This window comes from Aquarana catesbeiana, linkage group LG12 (genome assembly GCF_042186555.1).
Source record: "Aquarana catesbeiana isolate 2022-GZ linkage group LG12, ASM4218655v1, whole genome shotgun sequence".
NCBI classification, from domain to species: domain Eukaryota; kingdom Metazoa; phylum Chordata; class Amphibia; order Anura; family Ranidae; genus Aquarana; species Aquarana catesbeiana.
The window spans coordinates 213274847-213297966 of record NC_133335.1 but is presented as its reverse complement, the minus strand read 5'-3'; the positions used below and the strand labels follow the sequence as shown (position 1 = coordinate 213297966).

The window sequence follows — 23120 nt, the reverse complement described above, 5'->3', positions numbered from 1 at the left end:
ATTTCAGCTTGGTGAGCTGCTCACATATCTAAAGATTTAAAGGAAGGCTAAGAGAACAGTATTTATTATTAGCACTGTGACTCTGCTATTACAGTAAAGTAAGGACCTTCCACTCATGATAAACTATGAGTTTAGTGAGCTTTATTTCCTTCAATTTAAAGTGATATTAAAGTCTTGTTGGTTTTGTTTTTGTTTAAAAAAAAAAAAATGTTGTTATACTTACCTGCTCTGTGCAGTGGATTTGCACAGAGCAGCCCAGTTCCTCCTCTTCTCGGGTCCCTCGTCAGCGCTCCTGGCCCCTCCCTCCTGCCGAGCACCCCACACAGCAAACAACTTGCTATGGGGGAACCCTAGCCGAGCCACTGCTCTGTGTGTCTATTCAGACACGGAGCTGCGGTTCGGCCCCACCCCCTTTCTCTCCTCATTGGCCCACTGAATGATTGGCAGCAACAGGAGCCAATGGCGCCTGCTGCTGTCTCAGCCAATAAGGAGGTAGAGTTCCAGGCAGCCAAGACTGTCCTGCAACATCGCTGGACCGAGATGGGGCTCAGGTAAGTATTAGGGGGGCTGCTGTACACAGAAGTTTTTTTTTATCTTAATGTTTAGAATGCATTAAGATAAAAAAACCTTCTGCCTTTAGAACCACTTTAAGTTATTGACCTTAAAGCTGAAAAATATCACCGTGCAATGCAACCCCCATCCCAGGCCTGCAATGTACATGATTGATGCTGGAAAGCTTCAACCAGTTGGGCAGCGATGTACATCGGATTCAGGGGACTGGTTGCAGAGTGGTGGTGGAGCCTTTGAGAGCGAAGAATATGTTGAGTATTTCAGCTTATTTATAACCCCCTAGACAAAATGAGTGCCAGGGGGCACTTCAGGGTGATTGTTTTTTTTTTTTTACAGATTCCTGGAGTTCAGCTTTATCTATTTGTACCTTTGCAAAAGTAAGGCAAGCCATAGATAATTTGATTTTCTTTCCTTCCACTATAGGTGGAAGGAAAGAAAATTGCTAGATTCCCCAATCATTCAGTGTTGATGGGAAATCCCTCTCGCAGTGCTATTGTGTTCTGCCAAGCAAAAAACCCTACCCAGCCGCCAGAACATCATGATTTCTGCTAGCAGTTATATCCACCAGCAGTAGTCGTGTGTAAAAAATCCAACAGGATGTATTGACTTGGGTACAATCAGCCTGCCCATACGTGGTGTAAATCTCGGCTGGTCTCTGCTGAGCCGGTGGAGATTCGATCCATCTGTGGCTGTCTTAAAACTCAAACACTGCAAAGAGTCACAAGGAAACATAAAGGGCAGAAATGCAATGCTCACAGAGATGTACAGTACATTTGAGCAAAATGGGAGCAGTTATATTATCCCTGCTGTAAAGCTCTCACGATGACTTGGTATGATGAATGTATTTTCATTCTACGGTAAAAGAGCGGTTTAGAAGACAAGAATGAAGCTTTTGTTTGAGGTTTGTCTGTGTCAGGTAAACGTGTTTTAGAAAACCTCAGCCCTCGAGCAATAATAGATGAAATACTGGGAAAAGCTTTTCTTTTTGTCCAACATTCTGCATAGCACTTTTATTAGTGTTATTGTGTAATGTAAGTTTAGTCATAACCTCAATTTGTGCTAGTGCTAGAGTCCGCTTAGCTAAAATTAACACTCAGGATTAAAGTGGAACTACAGACAAAATTACATATATGCTGCAGTCTGCCAATAGTACTTTTTGCTGTAACATAGTTTAACTGCTTCCCATTTATTTAACCACTTGGATGTCCACCAAATGTACAAAAAAAAGTCCTGGATGTAGGTGGTTCTAACAAGTTCATAGTTGCAGCCATGAGCTTGGTATAATTTTTTTACTGGCGACGTTCAACTGTTCAGTAAAAGTGATCTGGGTGGCTCTACTACCACCTGATCACTTTTATTGTAGAAGACAGACCCCCCACCCTTCTGTTGCGCCACCCCCAGTAGCTCTCCTGTTCCTCTGGGAAGCCTGGGACCATAGTAAAAGGCTGAAATAGCAAGTTACAGAGAATATCATCCATTCCATAATCAGCTCTGTGATTAATGAACCCAGAAGCGACAATGATTTTGTCACTTCTGGTTTCACGGTTGCCATCCCCTGCCTGCTACTGCCAGGGAAGCAGCTAATCAAGCACAATCTGGAGGGCAGGACAGGCAGTGGGATTCTAATGGACCCCAGATAGCTGCATGTCCAAAGCTATCACATAAGGGACTTGTTAGCTCCCTTGTGATAGCAAAGTTACCACTTGCAGACCGCCCACCGTAGATATACTGTGGCAGGGCGGCCGTTCTGTGCCAGATCACGTACCTAGTACAAAAAAAAAGCACCCCCACTCAAAAATGAAGTCATAGGTCCCAGATGTGTATATACAGTATCTCACAAAAGTGAGTACACCCCTCACATTTTTGTAAATATTTTATTATATCTTTTCATGTGACAACACTGAAGAAATGACACTTTGCTACAATGTAAAGTAATAAGTGTACAGCTTGTATAACAGTGTAAATTTGCTGTCCCCTCAAAATAACTCAACACACAGCCATTAATGTCTAAACCACTGGCAACAAAAGTGAGTACACCCCTAAGTGAAAATATCCAAATTGGGCCATTACTAGTTAAAATAAATAAACACTCCATAAATCTATGCCATAGTTTGTAGACACTATAACTTTTGCGCAAACCAATCAATATACACTTATTGCATTTTTTTAAATCAAAAATATGTAGAAGAATATGCATTGTCCTAAATTGATGAAGAAATTTGATTTTTAAAATTTTTTTATTGGATGTGTTTTATAGCAGAATGTCAAAAAGATTGTTTTTTTTTTTTTTTAAAAGTCGCTCTTTTTTTTGTTTATAGGGCAAAAAATAAAAATCAGAGGTGATCAAATACCACCAAAAGAAAGCTCTATTTGTGGGGAAAAAAGGACATCAATTTTATTTGGGTACAACGTCGCACGACCGCACAATTGTCAGGTAAAATGCCACAGTGCCGTATTGCAAAAAATAGCCTGGCCATGAAGGGGGGGTAAACCTTCCAGAGCTGAAGTTGTTAAAGTGAAATGATTGTTAGCCCCCCGGAACACTGATAGCGACATTAAAATTGTGCCATTTGTGCCTACATTTGAAGCAGCACAATATTAAAGTAGTGCTACTTCAGGTGCTACTTGGAAGACATCTGTGATTTCATGCACAGATGTCTATGCAAGTCGCACCTGAACTTGCAAAAAGTAGTGCAGAAACTACTTTCAATGCAGGCAATAGGGTGCGACTTGTCATGCGATTTGAAAGTGTCAAATTGCATGAAAAGGCACACTGGTGTATGCAGGGGCTTAGAGTTAAGTTGGAGTTTAAATATTTTTAAATACAATAAAGTTTTTTTTTTTACTTTTTTTTTTTTTTTTTTTTTTGTATCAAAGTGCTTCTGCAGCCTTTGCAATACAATTTTCTGCCTGCATGTACTCTAGTGATGGCTGCATGGTATTTCTAGGGGTAAATCTCCTAATGCTGACAGTAGATGTGCACCGAATGGAAATTTTGCTGCCGAAACAAAAAATGCAAGATGCACTTTGCAGAAAACGGACACTGAAAATGACAGTTTTTAAAAAAAAATATATTTTTTTTAGATAGAATTGTATTATGTTCGACTTTTTAATTAATATAATTAATTTAAATGAATATGAATTCATTGGCGGCCATTATCGGCACCTTTTAGTGCAAGAAAAATTGCATCCCTTTAAATTCCATGTATGTCTTCACACTGGTCCATTGCGCTTCTGTTGTGCTGGTAAAAATCTGGTCAGCTAAAAAAAACGGCACTAAAAATGCACCTCTCCGCTGAAATGCATTGAAAATGCAGCAAAGAACGCATCAATAACACACCTGTGTTACGTTTTTGATGCGTTTTTTGACACACCACACCATAAGCACAGTAAAATTGCGGCAAAATCCTGAGCGTTTTCTGTGTCTTTATCGGTACAATGCCGAAAACACCATTTTCCGCCAATATGTTTCGGCCTCCGTAAATTTCGGTGCATCTCTAGCTGATGGTAATGGACCATTGCCTGCAAAATTCTAAGACTGTGTGCACAGCGGCTGTGTGTTGAAATGTAGTCCCTGTCAGAAGTCTGTGTGAATCCCAACTGGGAGTCCATAACAAAACATTGTCACCCTATAACAAGAAGAGTTTGAAGAAGGACCTTCGTGGAGGACCACCAGCTATTATTTTAATGAAAGCTGCAAATTTGAAAAAGACTGAAATTTACTACTGAAACTACATAACGTGTTAAAGATTATATGAGATTTTCAGGGTTGGGGTTTACATCTTCTGTAAGTCCTGTGTGAACCATTAGATAGTTGTAGGATAGTCTTGCATTGACCCTCCAGTAGCCAACAAAATGTGAAATATCACTTTTGTGTGGGCTGACCCTTGAAAGGTCATTGACAACTGCATCCGGCAAAAGATTTTGGGATTCCGACAACATGGAGGGCACCGATGCAGTGAGAAGTCTCCTATTAAGACATCCTAAATCAGGAAGAGCCCTTATTTATTTTTCTGGCCTCATTAACTTCCTGTGTTTGTAGTTTGCAAGCTTCCCTGTAGTATCTTTAGCACCGTAAGGGCAGTATTGGTTTCATCAGCAGCACTCAACAACACTAACCCCAGGGAGAAGTCCTTTGCAAGCTTACATATAATTGCCAGCAGCACACGTCTCTTCCTTGGTAATCAGGCATGCTTCCCATGTTTTGTCCTCTCGTGCTGCCTTCTGAATGGGATTTCAACCCCTTCACTGCTGGAGGAGACTGATGTTGCCTCTACCTTATTTTTATAAGGGTGTTTATGTCACGGACAATCTGCCACACTGGTGTTACTTGCACATATAGGCATTATATTATATAGCATTCTAACTAGTGTCTCCTGTCTCGTCTCAGTTATGTCTGTAAAGGTTTCTGCTTTGTTTGGTGAAGCTAATCTTTTCAGGCCAGGTTTATTAAAGAGAGGCAGTTATAATTATGTTACCTAAAGTGAAGCCAGAGACAAAAAAAAAAATGTACATAAATCCAATGAAAGCACAATATTCCTCTTAAAATGTATTTTTAGTGACGAAGAGTAATCAGCCGTCACTACTTCACTTTTCAGTTTCGAATGCACATCATAGTTACAGAAATGTACCTTTGTTAATTAAAGAATCTATAGAATGAATTATTTCAAGGTAAGCCATTGTCAATGTTTTTGCTATTAAAAGCGACCTTTCCCTTTCAGTCCGCACTCACCTGATTTTCTAAAATTGTCGAAAGGTTCAAATGTTGCAACCTTGTAACCATGGCAAATAACAGGGACTTTTGTACACAGTGTACAAAAAGCCTCTGAAAATGTCCTTCCTTTCAGCAGCAGTCATAAAATAAAATAAAAAGGTTATCTGCACTTAGAAATCTAAAGCAGCAGCCAAGCACTACAACCTTGACACTAAGCACATACGCTGTTTACATAAATAAATTGCAGATGAAAAAGTGAATATGTGGATAAAAACATATTGTGAATCAAAAATAGTCCATAAAAAAAGAAGAAAAAGTCCCAGAAAGGAATCCGTGCTCAGGAAGAATCCTGATAGACCAACGGTGACACCCACATTAAGATCACACTGGAGGCTTACCAGAGAGCCAGCGTTCCCCCTTACTCAGGGAGATCAAAATGCAAGTGGTTTAGGCTTTAAATCCAATCTCCATAGCTCAGACAGCATTAGGCATGGCACCAAACAAACTACATTAAAGTAGAGTGGACCACCAATCACGGAAGTTGCCTCCATATAACTCGTATAGACTCAATGAGCAGGGTATATGTAAAACAAAAAACTCCTCATAGCGCAATACTGTAAAGCTTGCAATATTTATTAACGGAACAAGTAGTGCACTTAGGTTTAAAAGTGCAGCTATGTCGTTTTAAATGTATGTCATTAAAAACAGGTCTGTTTCCCAAAACCAAAATGGAGGAACCTCGGTCGCGCATGCGCAGTAGCCTGTATATGTAGCTCGGTCCGACGTGTTTCGTCAAAAGTGACGCCATTTCTGACAAAACGTGCCGAGCTATGTCCACACGCTGCGCATGCACGAACGAGGTTCTGCCATCTTGGTTTTGGGAAACAGTCCTGTTTTTAATGACATATGTCAACTCAATTTATAACATTTGTATCGTTTTTTTTTCTGGATTTTTGGTTGATATTCTGTCTCTGTCATTTAAAATACAACTATGATAACAATGATAGACCCTTAATTTCTTTGTAAGTGGGCAAACTTACAAAATCTGCAGGGGATCAAATAATTATTTTCGCCACTGTATGTATGTTAAAGCGGTACTAAACCCTAAACCAAAAATTGAATATATTGAAGCTTACCAATCATTAGATGTGATGTCTGCATTAGTTTTATTTTCTTGTGCTTTTTTCCCCTCTGTTTTCACTTGGTGATCTGTCCTTTAACACACCTCCTGTATTAGAGTGCCTCTAGGAGCATGGGAGACACTTTTGGACAACAGCATTGTCAGTCTGGGGGAGTGGAGTATAAAATGTACTAGTAGATTTAAATACATTAACACAGTGAAGCCAAACTCCAACTCACACTGCAGTCACACAAGCAGTCTGAGGAACCGTTTTGTACTTTTGGGATAACGTTTTTTACATAAACGCTGATCATTGTAAGCACCCCTGATAGTGTTAAATGGATTGTCTCATCTCTGGAACTGATATATTCTGCTGGAGAGCTTGTTCTGTTGAACAATAGACTTACCTGCTGGATCACCAGATGAAAATAGAAGAAAGCAAGCCTACAAGAGAAAATGAATGCAGCCATCACATCTAAGAATTGGTAAGCTGCAATAAAATAAATGTTTGTTTTTGGGTTTAACATCACCTTAAAGCTTAAGTTTACCTAAATTAAAAAAACCTAAAAATCAACACAAGGGAACGTAACAGTTTGCATCATGATGTGTCCCTTGTGCTGATTCTTTTTCTTTTAGGAGAAAGCTTCCTCTATCCAACCCACACCACTACAATCTTCTGGTATGGAAAAAGTTAATACAACTAAAAGGCTGTCAGGAGCTCTCATCAAGAGAGCTTGACTATGCCCCCTCATTCCTGCCAGATCCGCCGTTCATAGTAGCCATTACTACAGCTTCTATAAATGATGTCTGTCCATCCCCCATCACAGATCCCGTGTCATTTTAGATGATGTAGTATGGCCAGTGGTGCCCCCCCCCCCCCCCCCCCAAAGCTAGTCACAAAAAAAAAGGTCTTTTAAGTGCACTGTCTTCTGGCGCCAGACACAGTGGACTATGGAAAGCGTGACCCCAATGCAATCACGTGATTGCAGGCAAGACGCTTCATTTGTGGGGGTTTTCTGATGCTTTGTGGCGCACTGCAGAGCACCTCTACACTCCCTTATGTCATTCTTCATCATGTCTTTTTGTTGATTGGCACTGCCGTAGGAAATGGTGCTTTCCCCGGGCGGCGGCATCACTTCCAGTTTCGGCTTCATGGATGGAGAAGCCAGGTAATGTGTTCTAACAACACCCTGTAATTGTCTGTCCACCCCACCCATATACAGCTGCACCTTTGTGCTGTATGTTGTCTTCTCATCTTGTGATCGGACTGAGGGTGGAGGTCGCCCTGCTTCACCTCTGCCTCCGGAATCAACCTCCAGCAATTCACCCGACAATCTGCTGAAGCATTTCATTACACATCTCCTGTATGTGTATACCATGAGGGGTCCCAGCACTGTGTCCTAGAGCCATGGGTTTACAGGTCTCTGTTCTCTCATCTATCTGTATGTCTATCTATCTGTATATCTATCTACATATCTGTATATCTATCTGTCTATCTGTATATCTATCTATCTGTACATCTGTCTATCTGCTTCTGTCTGTCCTATCTAATCTATCTCTCTGTAGGCCCCACCTACGAGTGACGGTGGGTGGTTGGGGGGTTGGTTGGGGCTTTGTTTGTGCCCCCCCAAGAAAATATGGAGCACCAGCCGCCACTGAGTATGGCTACTATGAATGGCTGATCTTGGAGGAAATGGTGGGCATAGTTTGAGCTCTCTTGATGAGACCTCCTGACATCCCCTTAGTTGTATTAACCTTTTTCATACCAGAAGATGGGGGGGTAGGGCAGAGGAAGATTTCTTTAAAAGAAAGAGAACCGGGTCAAGTGACAAATCCATACTAACTGTAAGTTATGTGCCTTGTGTTGGTTTTTATGTTTTTGATTTTAGCTAAACTTAGGCTTTCATTTTTTTTACCAGCCAAATTATCTGCAATTTTGTTTGTCCAATCTTGCGATCCCAGCACCCCCTGCCAGACAGCAAAACCAGGTAATTGGCACCCACTTTTTCTGTTTTTTTTTTTTTTTTAAACCACTCTGTTTCAAGCCTGCCCACTAAACAATTAAGTTGCCAGAATACACAAAGACACATCAGTGGAATCCAAGGAAGGCGCAGTCCAGTCCAAAAACCTGATTGCATACACGACTACAATCAGTTCACGGAAGGTGTAGATTATAATGACCAAATGTTACAGCCCTACCTAGCCACCAGAAGATCCATTCATTGGTATAAAAAAAGTGTCCATATACCTGTTCCTATCGACCCTGCCCAATGTATATCAGGAAGTCCCTGCACTTGAACACCTTCATTCTGATGCAATAAGCAGGCTGCATCAAAGACACCTCTATGATATTATCCCTCCTCCTGCCGAAACCCGCCCCCCAAAAAATGCAGTGTATGCATCAGTAATAGAATAAGGCATGCTGCAAAATACTATTGTCACCAATATCCCTCACAAGCTGGCCTTCTGTATAGGAGACTGTTTCTGTCATTACCATATCTCACTACGATATTAGTGAAGGTATGGTGAAGATATTTCTCATCTGTCTCACTACCTGCCACTTTCCTGTATCGGTCATATGTACCGACCATTTGTCTGTTTTTTCAACCATGTTTCTGCCTGCTGCCTGGACCAGCTATTTTCCGGCATATTGACCATGCTTGCTGCCTAAAGTGACCCTGGCCTGTTAATCGACCATGCCTCTGCCTGTTGTCTGAATTGACCCTGGCCTGTTTATCAATCACTTTTCTGACTTCTACCTGAACTGACCTCTGCCTGTTAATCAGCCATGTTTGTTGCCTCCCTGATCTGATCTATAGTAGTGGGACTGAGGACAACACAGGGGTCATATGCAGAGTGAGGGGCTCCAGAGTATTGTTTCAGAGCAGAGAAAACTAAGTTTTAGTTTTCCGACGAGTTTCCCGGGTCAGGGTCTGGAGTCCGGAGGCTTCAAAGAGCTTTGGGTGGGAAGATGTTCTTACCTGACCGATGTCCTAAACCTGATGTTTCTGCTTATTGTCTTGACCCAGCCTTTGACTATTTGCTGACCACGTCTCTGCTTGTACTGACCATGGCCTGTGTTTGGACCATGTTCCTAACTACTGCCTGGACCAATCTTTCGCTTGTTTGCTAACCAAGTCTCTGCCTGGCACCAGTACTGACCCATCTGCACATCCCACTGGCTACATTGCTGCGAGACACCAGTCCCATCCATCCTCTGCGAACAACTGCACTACTTGTACCACAGGTACTCTTGTTTACCCTTTATTCAGACTGCTGTAGGTGAAGCTATACTAGGTTACATTCACTGACCATACAGATGTGACCATTAAAGTACATTGTTTTCTATACAGTGCTGGTTGATTTTTGTGATACACAAGTTGCAATGTCAGGTACATAATCAGTCCAAGCATTGAAAAGGTCTCACACATGTGGTATCCCCATACTCGGAAGGAGTAGCAGACTGTGTTTTGAGGTGTAATTCTAAAAATGTCTATGCTGTGTGTGAGAAATATCTTATAAACTGACAACTTCATGTAAAAAAAAAAAAAATTAATTTTCTTTCCACGTTTTCTAAAAACTTGTGGCAAAAAATGACATTTTCAAAAGACTCATTATGTCTCTTAGAAAATACCTTGTTTGGGTGTTTGCGTTCCGAAATGTGGTCATTTTGTGGGTGTGTAATCTATCCTAGGTAGTCAGGAAATTAGATATGTAATTTATGCCCCTAAAACACCTGAAGGTACTCCTTGGGTGTTGGGCCCAAACCAGACCAGGCTGTAAAAAAGTCTCACACATGTGGTATTGCTATATTCAGGAGGAGCAGCAGAATGCATTTTGAGGTGTAATTTTAACCCCTTCACACCGAGAGTACGCATATATGCGGCCTGGGCTTTCGGGGGTTATACCGGGATGATGCCTTATTTATGTAAATAAATAAGAAAAAAACTGTAAAGCGCCCCCGTCCCCGCTATGGAGATTCTTAGGTACGTGCAATTATAAAGCCTGACATGTTTGGTATCTATTTACTCGGTGTAACATCATCTTTCACATTATACAAAAAAATTGGGCTAACTTTAATGTTTTATTTTTTTTTAATTCATGAAAGTGTCCCTTTTCCCAAAAAGTTGCGTTTAAAACACGGCTGCACAAATACTGTGTGACATAAAATATTGCAACAATCGCCATTTTAATCTCTAGATTCTCTTCTAAAAAAATATATATGTTTGGGGGTTCTAAGTAATCTTCTAGCAAAAAATACGGATTTTAACTGTCCTTGGGATACAGCTGATCACAGATCGTGGTAAAGAGCCAATCACATCGGCTCTTTACTATGTGATCAGCTGTGTCCAATCACAGCTGATCACATTGTAAACAGGATTTTCCGGTTATTGGCAAGGAGGAGAGCCGATAACCAGCAAATCCACACAGGGTACATCTACACTGATAATCAGAGCACTGATCATCAGTGCAGCCCCAACAGTGCCCACCAGTGCTGCCAGTCAGTGCCTATTAGTGATGCCCATCATTCCCGCCTAGCAGTGCCACCCATCAGTGCAGCCCCATCAGTGCCACCTCATTGAAGGAGAAACATTTCCTATGTTACAAAATTTTATAACAGAAACTAAGAAAAACTTTTTTGTTTAATGCTGAGTCCAGTATGCCCCCCAGCAGGGGTGGTGAACGTGCTTCTGGGGGGCATACTGGATGCAGCATTAACCATGATGGCTCTATGAGGCTAATGGACTTGCTGCAACCTTATTGATACTTGCTAACTGCAGGTTAGGCTGTTGTTCACTGCTTACAAAGATGCGGATTTGCCTAGCTAACATATATACCATTGGTACTATGATCTAAAGGCAGTCCTATATGGTTGTGTCCATATCACCCCTCTTCCCTTCCCTTTCTTGTTTTTTCGTTTCTCCCCCTACTTATCTTTGAAGAACATTATTGCACCAATATATGCTTGGAGTGACAATTTAAGTCACTTAGCTTTGGTCACAAATATCTGAATATTATATATGGTAATGCTTGATGCCCAGCGGGGAAATTATCTTCTGTGGATTATTTGACAAGATAGTGAGAACTGTTTCTTCCAACAACCCCTGAATATGTCCTGATGACGCAAAACAGCGAAATGCGTTGACGCACAGGGGCTCACTGTTGTTTATATGGTACATACATGTCATCTGCGCCATGTATTTTTGTCTAGCGTGTGATACATGTTTTTAATGCATTATCTTTTTGCTCTATTTGCACAATGAATTGTTATCATTAAAACATAACTTGTATATCTATATATCGTCCAATGTGCCTATAAAGTACAATCTTGGGCTGTTTTTTTTGCCCTTTTATTCTTTTTCAAGTTATGTATCGTGAAGGGGTTAACCACTTGCCGACCGGCTCGCGCCAATATAGGTCAGCAAAGTGGCGTGGGTGCGCAAAAAACCGTACCCGTACATCGCTGCGTCATCCGCGGCTAGCGGGCGCGTGCCCGATGTCCGCTGGTGGCCCACGATTGTGGCGGAGAGGCAGAACGGGGAGATTCCTATGTAAACAAGCCATTTCCCCGTTCTGCCCAGTGACATGACAGGGATCTACTGCTCCCAGTGATCGGGAGCAATGATCTTTGTCATGTTCTAGTGAGCCCATCCCCCCTACAATTAGAGCATGCTGAGGGAACACAGTTAACCCCTTGATCACCCCCTAGTGTTTAACCCCTTCCCCGCCAGTGACATTTACACAGTAATCAATGCATTTTTTATAGCACTGATCGCTGTATAAATGCCAATGGCCCCAAAATAGTGTCAAAAGTGTCCGATCTGTCTGTCGCAATCACAATAAAAATCGCAGATCGCCACCATTTAAAAAAAAAATGTTAACAAAAATGTCATAAATCTAACCCCTATTTTGTAGACGCGCTAACTTTTGTGCAAAGCAATCAATATACGCTTATTGCGATTTTTTTTTTTTTTTTACCAAAAATATGTAGAAGAATACATATTGGCCTAAACTGTGGAATAAATTTGTTTTTTTATATATTTTTTGAGGATATTTATTATAGCAAAAAGCAAAAAATATTGCTTTTTCTTCAAAATTGGCGCCCTTTTTTTTATTATAGCGCAAAAAAAAACAAAAACGCAGAGGTGATCAAATACCACCAACAGAAAGCTCTATTAGTGGGAAAAAAGGAAATTAACTTTGTTTGGGTACAACGTCACATGACTGCGCAACTGTCAGCTGAACGCAGTGCCGTGTTGCAAAAAGGGCTTAGTCAGGAAGGGGGTAAATCCTTCCGGGGCTGAAATGGTTAATTAACAAATGCTAAACATTCCATTTGGGTACAGTGCTTAATTGTCAAAGTGTAAAAGCACTGAAAAATGGCCCGGGTGGGAAGGGGGTGAAACAGTTCGGTCTTGAAGTAGTTAATTAGGCAGTCATTAAGCAAAAAAGCTAATCACATTTCCTAAATACAAATTACCACTAGAGGGAGCATTAACAAATCTCACAGATGAAAAACAAGCACAAAAACCTCAGCTAAAAATTGCTTTCGGGTAAAAGTTAGGATAATAACCTAAAACGTGTACCCAAGTTTTCAATATGCCATGTTATGTGACATCCACTGCATGGGGGCTGTATCGATCACAGACATATGAATGATGACTGTCACCTAACATTTAAAAATGTTCCACTCTTTATTCTGAGCTCCAGCCTTGTAGTAGGTGTGCCATGGCTCACACAAGACCCAGCGCCCACCACTTCACATATCGGGAGAAACGTGTGAGCAGTTTCTTGGTCCCCCCCCCACCCAGGAGAGAGGAATTGCTGTTCATACAAGACCCTGACTATCTACAGGTACATTCCTAACCTTGTCACCAACTTTGCAGGTAAAAATATTTTAAAGCTTTTTACATTTACACATTTTACATATTTTATATAGCGGGGGGGGGGGGGGGGGGGGGTGAAGGGGAATACTATAGAGCAATGGTCTCCAAACTGTGGCCTGAGAGGCCCTTTGTTTGCTTTCATCTGGCCCTTGGGGCTCTATTTCATCCACTGACACCAACAATGGGGCATAATTCCCCCCATTGACACCAATGAAGGGACACTATTCCTCCCAATGACACCAATGATAGGGCACAATTTCTCCCAATATCATCCAGAATGGGCCCAATGACGGGGCACAATTCCTCCCACTGGCACCAATGATGAGGCACAGTTACTCCCACTAACGTTGGAATCAGAGTCCGGCCCCCCTTAAGTCTAAAGGACAGTAAACTGTCCCTATGTTTAAAATATTTGGAAACCCCTGCTATAGAGTGACACTTGAGTGACAGCTCTGAGTCTGTTGGGGCTGCTGACATCACATTCAAGATGGTGGGGTCAAGCAGCCGTCTCGGGTAAATAACATGCCTAAAAAACATGAAATAGCATGTATAAACTTATAGAAAGATTGCTGTTGAAATAACTGGTCTGACGACAGGGTGTTTTTAAGAGATGACTTCTGCTTTGTACTTAAAGTAGCTTTAAACCCTCTGTTTTTTTTTGTTTAACACTTTGAGCGCAATCAAATAAACATTCCCCAGTAAACCATTTGTTAAAATTCTTACCCAGCACTTGCATTTTACAATTTTCAATGCTGCTGGTGCACTCTCAGTTCTGCCTCCCTGAACTGCTGGTCTTTACAGAAAAGGGTTAAAAGTGGGCAGTGGAGTTTCCAGTCAGTCAAACTTTGAGGAGGGAAGATGAAGGGGGTGCCTTGCCTTGACACCAAATGTGCCCCCCCCACCTGTGAAGCACTTGGTGGGGAAGATCTTCATGTTAAGGCATATCAGTAACTGAATAAATCAACTGCTGAAAGTGGCTAAGAAAAATAGAATGTAAAGTGTTACTAAACCTAAACGTTTTTTACCTTAAAGGAGTTGCATTAAAGGAGTTGTGAAGTCTTGAGGTTTTAATGCATTCGATGCATTAGGATGGAAAACCTTCTGTAGTGCAGCAGAAGCCCCCCTTTTTCTTACCTGAACCCGAACTTTCCAGCGACGGGGGCGAGCACAGCAGCTCCAGCCGTTGTTTCGGGTTCTCATTGGCTAGATTATTAGCAGCAGGAGCCATTGGCTCCCGCTGCTGTCAATCAAATCCAGTGACACAGGGGTGGGGCCGAGTCCTGCTGTCTGTGTCAATGGATGCAGTAGCAGGAGCGTGCCCACACAGATACCCCCATGGAATGCGGCTCTCCGTGGGGGCACTCAATGAAGAGGAGGGGCCAGGAGCGCCACCGGAGGACACCATAAAAGGAGGTTTGGGGCCGCGCTGTACAAAACCCTTGCACAGAGGAGGTAAGTATAACTTGTTTGTTATTTGACAAAAAAAAAAACAAACAAACAAAAAAAGCTTTACAATCACTTTAAGGTCAAAAAACCTTCTCAGTGTCCCTGCGTTTTCAGCGCTGTGCACAGCTGCATCCTTTCTCCCCTTCCTCTTTACACTGCTTTCGAGCAGGAGCCATTGGCTCTTGCTGCTGTCAATCAGAGGAAGTGGGGGGCGGGCCTAAGTCCCGCTGTGTAAGTCTATGGAGCGCAGCTCTGTAGACACACATGTTGGGAGTGTGGGCACTACCACTTCCCATTGCCAGCGGCTGGCTATGGTAGTCCCGCAGAAGAGGAGGAGCCAAGATCGCCTCCGGGGACCCCAGAAGAGAAGGATCTTGGCCACTCTGTGCAATACCACTACACAGAGCAGGTAAGTATATAACATGTTTGTTATTTTAATAATAATACAAAAATTGTTTAGTAACACTTTAATAGCACTTTTACTCCTTGTTCACAGCAGTGCAACTTGACCCTATTGTTGTCAATGGAACCATCCAAATTGGCACGACCCAGATTTTGCGTTGGAGCGCTGATTTGAAAAAAAAAAGTTCTTGCACTATTTTTTGCGATTTCAGGTACAACTTGCATAGACATCTGCACATGAAGTCACATAGATGTCAGCCAATGTGACTCTAACTTCCAGCTTTGACTTCAAGTCGCAGGATTTCAAAGCCGGATTTAGTGTGAACCAAGGCTAATGCCCCATACACACGATTGGACATTCTGACAACAAAATTTATGTTTTTTCTCCGAGGGATGTTGGCTCAAACTTGTCTTGCATACACGCGGTCACACAAATTGTGTCGGAAATTCCAAACGTCAGGAACGCAGTGACGTACAACACGAACGATGAGCCGAGAAAAATGAAGTTCAATAGCCAATGCGGCTCTTCTGCTTGATTCCGAGCATGCGTGGAACTTTGTGCGTCGGAATTGTGTACACACGATCGGAATTACGACAACGGATTTTGTTGTCAGAAAATGTGAGATCCAGATCTCAAATTTTGCGTGACGGAAATTCCGATGGAAAATGTCTGATGGAGCCTACACACGGGCGGAATTTTCGACAACAAGCTCCCATCGAACATTTTCCGTCAGAAAATCCGACCGTGTGTACGGGGCATTAGGCTCGGTTCACATACAGTATATGTGGGAATCGCAATTCCCGCACCCACAAACACCATGCAATTTCCCTGCGGGTAGCATTTTGAAAAAGTTGCATGCATTTGGGCGTATATCTGTGAATCAATCTATAATTTATAGATCATCAATGCTTTTTCACGGTGTTGGCCTAAAACAACAACAGACGTGTTTTAGGCTGTAAATCTATATGCTTGTCTTTACAGCTTTGTGCAAAAGACCTTTTTCTGCTGTCCTCACTAGAAAACGCATTGTTTGCAGGGCTGGACTGGGACAAAAATTTGGCCCTGGACTTCACCCAGACTGGCCCACTTTGACAGGCCTCTCCCATGCCGGCTTGCCACCCAAGCCCCCCCCCCCCACTAGCTATTAGCCGTTCTACATTATTTCTCTTATAGGCAGTACCAGTGGGGAAGCTAGACATTATTTCACCTGGGGCAAAGAATCAGTTTGGCGCCCCCCCCCCCAATGAAACAAGATTAGGCAGGAAAGTGAGGCCGCCCTCCTTCCAGATCGTATGATGAGCTTCTAAGTGTTGACTCCTGAGCATCATGTCTGTATTCAGGCGCGCTGCATAACTAGCCAGGGAGAGGAGGTGAGCACTGCGGGGGGGGGACAGAGGACTGGATGGAGGCAGCGGTCCACTGTCACTGAAATCAGCCCACTGAGCCATCGGCCCACCGGGAAACTCCCTGTAGTCCCAATGGCCAGTACATGCCTGATTGTTTGTGGTGATGATCAAATGCTTCCTGAGATAAAATAACTGCTGCAGGTTAATGAATAGGGCCAAGAGATTATATACAGGTGCATCTCAAATCTGAATATCATCAAAAAGTCAATTGATTTTAGTAATGCAACTCAAAAAGTAAAAAACTCATATATTGTATACATTCATTACACGCAGAGTGATAGTCTGTAACACCATGGGGGTTATTTACGATAGGCAAATCCACTTTGCACTACAAGTGAAAAGTGCACTTGAAATTGCACTGAAAGTGCACTTGGAAGTGCAGTCGCTGTAAATCTGAGGGGTAGATCTGAAATAAGGGGAAGCTCTGCTGAATTTATTATCCAATCATGTGCAAGCTAAAATGTTGTTTTTTTTTTTCCCTTGCATGTCCCCCTCAGATCTACAGCGACTGCACTCCCAAATGCACTTTCATATATATATATATATATATATATATATATATATATATATATATATATATACACTTTAACTACTTCAATACCAGGCACTTACACCCCCTTCCTGCCCAAGCCAATTTTCAGCTTTCAGTGCTGTCGCTGTTTAAATGACAAATGCGCGATCATGCTACGCTGTACCCAAACAGAATTTTTATCATTTTGTTCCCACAAATAGAGCTTTCTTTTGGTGGTATTTGATCACCTCTGCGGTTTTTATTTTTTGCTAAACAAATAAAAAAATACATAAAATTAAGTTTTTCTTTTGTTTCTGTTATAAAATTTTGTAAATAAGTAAGTTTTCTCCTTCACTGATGGGCACTGATAAGGCGGCACCGATGAGGTGGCACTGATGGGCACTGATAGGCGGCACTGATGGACACTGGTAGGCGGCAATGATAGGCACTCATGGGCACTGATAGGCGACACATGGCCACTGAAAGGCTGCACTGATAAGTACTTATGGGTGGCACTGATAGGCGGCAGTGATATGCAGCACTGATGGTGTGATGGTGTGATGCTGTGATGGTGTCACACCCGCGCATGCGCATGGAAGTCATGGTTTATAGCTCTGAAGGAATAGCACGGGTATGCTGTTCCTACAGAGTGCATGCACTGGTGACATCACCGGCTGCTGCTCACTGGAATATCTCCTAAATGGTGCACATTTAGGAGATATTTATTTTTACCTACAGATAAGTGTTATTATATGCTTACCTGTAGGCAAAAATGTCAGACACAACTTCACTACCACTTTAACCACTTCATACTTAGTATGAACAACAGATCGCTCTCCTCACCCTTGACAGCACGTAGATCTGTCTGTTTACATTGACAGGTCTCCGTTATGTCTCTTTGTGGAGTGATCGCGGGTGCCCGGCGGTCATGCGTAACGGCTCCGGCGTGGCGGGCGCGCGCCCCCTAGTGGTCAAAAGGCGAGCCGACTTACAGCTGCAACGGCGGCTGGTCGGGAAAGGGTTAATGTACTTACTTTGCAAAAATAAAAAAGCTTTCCTTTAATTATGCACAGGCTTACTTCACTCCCTCCATAGCTGTTTAACCACTTCAATCCCGGGCACTTTCACCCCCTCCCTGCCCAGGAAAATTTTCAGCTTTCAGCATTGTCACACTTAGAATGACAATTGCGCGGTCATGTAACACTGTACCCAAACTAAATTTTTTCTTCCCATTATATTGCTTTGATCCAAGTTTGTGAAAAAAAAAATTGTAACAAATTAATAAAAAAATTATTATATATATATATATATATATATATATATATATATATATATATATATATATATATGAATGATGTATATGTGTGCGTGTTTTTTTTTTTAGTACTGTCTCCCCTTCCTCTGATCACCGCCACACCAGTTATATGATGACGCTGTACTGCACTGGTAAAAGCTTCAAAAAACTCAGCATGCCTCTTACTAAATACCTTGAACTGTCTACTTTTCAAAAAGGGGTCATTTGGGGGATATCTGTACTGTCCTGACATTTTTGGGCCTCAAGAACTGAGATAGGCCGTCAGTACATCAGGATTGATCAATTTTCAGATATATACCATAGTTTGTGGACTGTTTTCCTACAAACTAAATACTATAAACTGATTTGGGTTATTTTCACCACATGTAGCAGAATATTTTTTTTTTTTCATCTCCGCAGCTTTGAAAGCAAAGTGTTTTGAAAACTGAGGAAAATACACCTTTGCAACTATTTATAACCAAAATGATGACTCACGCCACCAGCAGAAGCATCTTGACCACAAATACGCACAAATAAGCAGGCATCCAGTTAAAAAAAAAAGAACCATACACACACATATATGTATATGCCATACACTGCTAGCATTCCACAATGATGGGATTGAGTAAGTCGGAGTCCAATAAACCCTGAAGCAGTTGTGAGGAGGACATTACCAAACCTGAAGGAGCTCAGTGTTCTACCTAGACTACATCCCCAAGGCACCACTGTATTTTTAGTGTGTGGCTGAATGATGCCTCTATGTGCGCTGATCACACAGGACTTAGGCGACTGCAGGGCCCTCCTGCATAGTCACAAAACCCAAAACTCACTTTTACAGGGTCCATGACTTGGAGCAGCCAGAGCATAAATCTTTCACATTACATCTGTGTCTGTACTGTTTTAATAGTGTGTAGCTATGCATTCATAGACATACAGATATGTGCCTGTGTCTTGATAAAGAATAACTCCGGTCTAAGAGAGAAAAAAAAAGGAGACTGTTTAAAAAAAAAAAAAAAAGAAAATCACTGAATATAAACCATTAGCTCTTTAACCTTGCATTGCTTGAAAAAAAAAAACTATTATATAGGCCAATATCTTACAATCTGATTAAGGCAGCACATACATTAACCACCTCAATACAGGGCACTTTCGCACCTACCTGCCCAGGCCAATTTCCAGCTTTCAGCGCTGTCACATTTTAAATGACAATTGCGCGGTCATGCTACACTGTACTCAAACTAAATTTTTATCATTTTGTTCCCACAAGTAGAGCTTTCTTTTGGTGTATTTGATCACCTCTGCGGTTTTTATTTTTTGCTAAACGGATAAAAAAAGACCGAAAATTTTGAAAAAAAAAAGTTTTTCTTTGTTATAAAATTTTGTAAATAAGTAAGTTTGCTCCTTCACTGATGGTCACTGATAAGCTGCACTGATGGTCACTGATAAGCTGCACTGATGGGCACCGATGAGGTGGCACTGACGGGCACTGATAGGCGACACTGATGGGCACTGAAAGGCTGCACTGAGGGGTACTTATGGGTTGCACTGCTGGGCACTGAAAGGCGGCACTCATGGGCATTGATGGGCACTGATAGATTTGACTGTAAGGCATCACTGGTGGCACTGGTTGGCAGCTGCTTGGGCACTGATTGGCAGATGCCTAGGCACAGATTGGCATTTCCCTGGTGGTCTAAGGTGGCATACCTGGTGGTCCAGTGTGGATGGCCATCCCTGGTGGTAGTGGCGGCATCCTGGTGGTCCTGGGCGGGCATCCGAGGGGGGGGGCTGCACTGATAAACAATCAGCACAGACCACCCTGTCAGGAGAGCAGCTGATCGGCTCTCCTCTACTCGCGTCTATCAGATGCCGATCAACGGCTCTTCCTGTTTACATCGTGATCAGCCGTGATTGGACACGGCTGATCACGTGGTAAAGAGTCCCTGTCAGAGACTCTTTACCTAGATCGGAGTTGCGGTGTGTCAGACACACCTCAATAACGATCGCCACGATGTGCGCCCCCGGGGGCGCGCAGCGGCTTGATATCCTGGCGAAGGATATCGCAACCACTTTGCCGACGTCATATTGCTATATGGCGGGTGGCAAGTGGTTAATCATTTTTTTTTCATCCAACCATCGGGTTGAATGAAAAAAATTATCTGATACCACCCACCATACATTTATTGTGAATGGGGGAATCACTCCTGCTATGCTATTGTGTTCTGATGGAGAGGAACCTTCCCCACCGTCAGAACACACTGATCAGTTTTGCTGGCTATAGCTGGTGTGCACTGAGCAGTCATGAAAAACCTGACAGGCTGGTTGCACAGAAGTTGATCAGTAGAATGACTTCCGTACAACCAGCCTTCCCATATGTAGATTAAAACTAGGCCAATACCTGGTGAACTGGACGAATTTTGATCCATGTGTGGCCACCTTGAGTTTTGTGTCTGTGCCCTCCCCACCCTCTAAACAGCAAAAATAAATTACAAAGCATATCTATGTTTTTTTAACCACCTCAATACTGCCATACACACACACATATATATATATATATATATATATACACACACTGCTCAAAAAAATTAAAGGAACACTTTATAAACACATCAGATCTCAATGGGGAAAAATATCATGCTGGATATCTATACTGATATGAACTGGCATAATGTTCTCCACCGCTATTCCAGACCCTTTTAATGTCTGTCACATGCTCGAGATTAACCGGCTCTCATCTGTGAAAAGCACCTCAGGACACCCTCATGAAGTCTGTTTCTGATTGTTTGGGACATTCACACTAGTGGCCTGCTGGAGGTCATTTTGTAGGGCTTTGGCTGCTCCTGTCCCTCCTTGCACAAAGAAGCAGATACCGGTCCTGCTGATGGGTTAAGAACCTTCTACGACCCTATCCAGCACTTCTAGAATCTCCCTATGCTCTTGAGACTGTGCTGGGAGACACAGCAAACCTTCTGGCAATGGTACGTATTGATGTGCCATTCTGGAGAAGTTGGACTGCCTGTGCAATGTCTATAGGCTTCAGGCATCGCCCTATGCTACCAGTAGTGACACTGACCCTAGCCAAATGAAAAACTAGTGAAAAACAGTCAGAAAAGAAAAGTAGGGAAAAAAATGTCAGTGGCCTCCACCTGTAAAACCATTCCTGTTTTAGAGGACAAGGGGACCACCTTCCCACCCCACACACACCAAAAGGGACACAAACAGCAGTAAAACATGATAGAGGATATCATTCTTTTTTGCTCTTTGAAAACTAAACTTTTCTGCCTGGTCCTACTCATGAATGCCTATGTAATTGTGGCTAGTGATGACTAATTGGGTATACATTAGGTTTATATCATGACTTTAAGACATGTTTCCTTTAAATCCCCACATTTGTATTTGATGATGTCAGGCACTGGACTCAAAGCTGTTCCCCCACAGCAAGGAAAATGTTATTTGGTCGTATTTAGTCATTTCAACAGATCATCAATTTAAAGTAGTATCTTGCTTTTCCATTCCAAGACTGGAATTGTTCTCTGTGAGTACAGTTAAAGCTGAATGCCACCTTTAATAAAATGACAGAATAAAAATATAATTAAGGGTCCATTTACATTATGTGTGGGGTTAATGCACATGATATAAGTGATATGCATTATAGCATTATAGCGTGCTGCATTTAGGGCAGCCCATTCATTTTGGCTTAAAGTGCATCTCTAAGGAAAACTTTTTAGTTTTATAGGGCGTACACACAGTTGGACTTTGTTCGGACATTCCGACAACAAAATCCATGGATTTTTTCCGACGGATGTTGGCTCAAACTTGTCTTGCATACACACGGTCACACAAAGTTGTCGGAAAATCCGATCGTTCTGAACGTGGTGACGTAAAACACGTACGTCGGGACTATAAACGGGGCAGTGGCCAATAGCTTTCATCTCTTTATTTATTCTGAGCATGCGTGGCACTTTGTCCGTCGGATTTGTGTACACACGATCGGAATTTCCGACAACGGATTTTGTTGTCGGAAAATTTTATATCCTGCTCTCAAACTTTGTGTGTCGGAAAATCCGATGGAAAATGTGTGATGGAGCCTACACACGGTCGGAATTTCCGACAACAAGGTCCTATCACACATTTTCCGTCGAAAAATCCGACCGTGTGTACAGGGCATTAGAGTAGGCAAAAGTTAGACCTTCTGTCTAATTTGTATTACTGTCACTCTTTTTACTGAGAAAGGAGTAAAAATCCATAATGTTAGAGTTGTCACCAGAAGGTGAGAGGTCATAATAACCTAGGAGGGAAATTCCCCTCGCTTTGGAGGTTCCCGCTAACTTCCTGTTGCACAGTAAATAAAGCGAAATTTTCCCAACTGTACAGTGACAATTAAAAAAAATATAACCCGATAGAAATTTGTAATCCTTCCCTACTCTATCCAAAACTTAAATCTTTTTAGCTAAAGATATATTTTAACACACAAAAAAATACAATGCTTTTTTTTAACGCAGCGCATAAATGGATATTTTGCACCTGTGTTAGGATGTGTTACGCAATGCACTACTAATACAAAGACAGACCAAATTGTTCAAGAGAAGTTGTGTTTTTGTGCAGTACATTGGGACACATTATAACACACTGCAACATACAATAAGATGAAGAAAAGAAAAGAATTTATACATAATAGGATTTTTAACTTACCGTAAAATCCGTTTCTCTGAGTTCATTGACAGACACAGCCTTCTCTATTCAGAACGGTAGGGTTATATCATCTCCGCAGG

At 42.1% G+C, this 23120-nt stretch overlaps 1 protein-coding gene across 1 annotated transcript in view; it reads right to left on the bottom strand.

Annotated features, from left to right (window-relative positions):
* The window catches only part of ANKFN1 (ankyrin repeat and fibronectin type III domain containing 1), a 602151-nt gene that overhangs the window by 7448 nt on the left and 571583 nt on the right, over positions 1-23120 (bottom strand). The gene's annotated exons all lie outside the window — the stretch shown is intronic.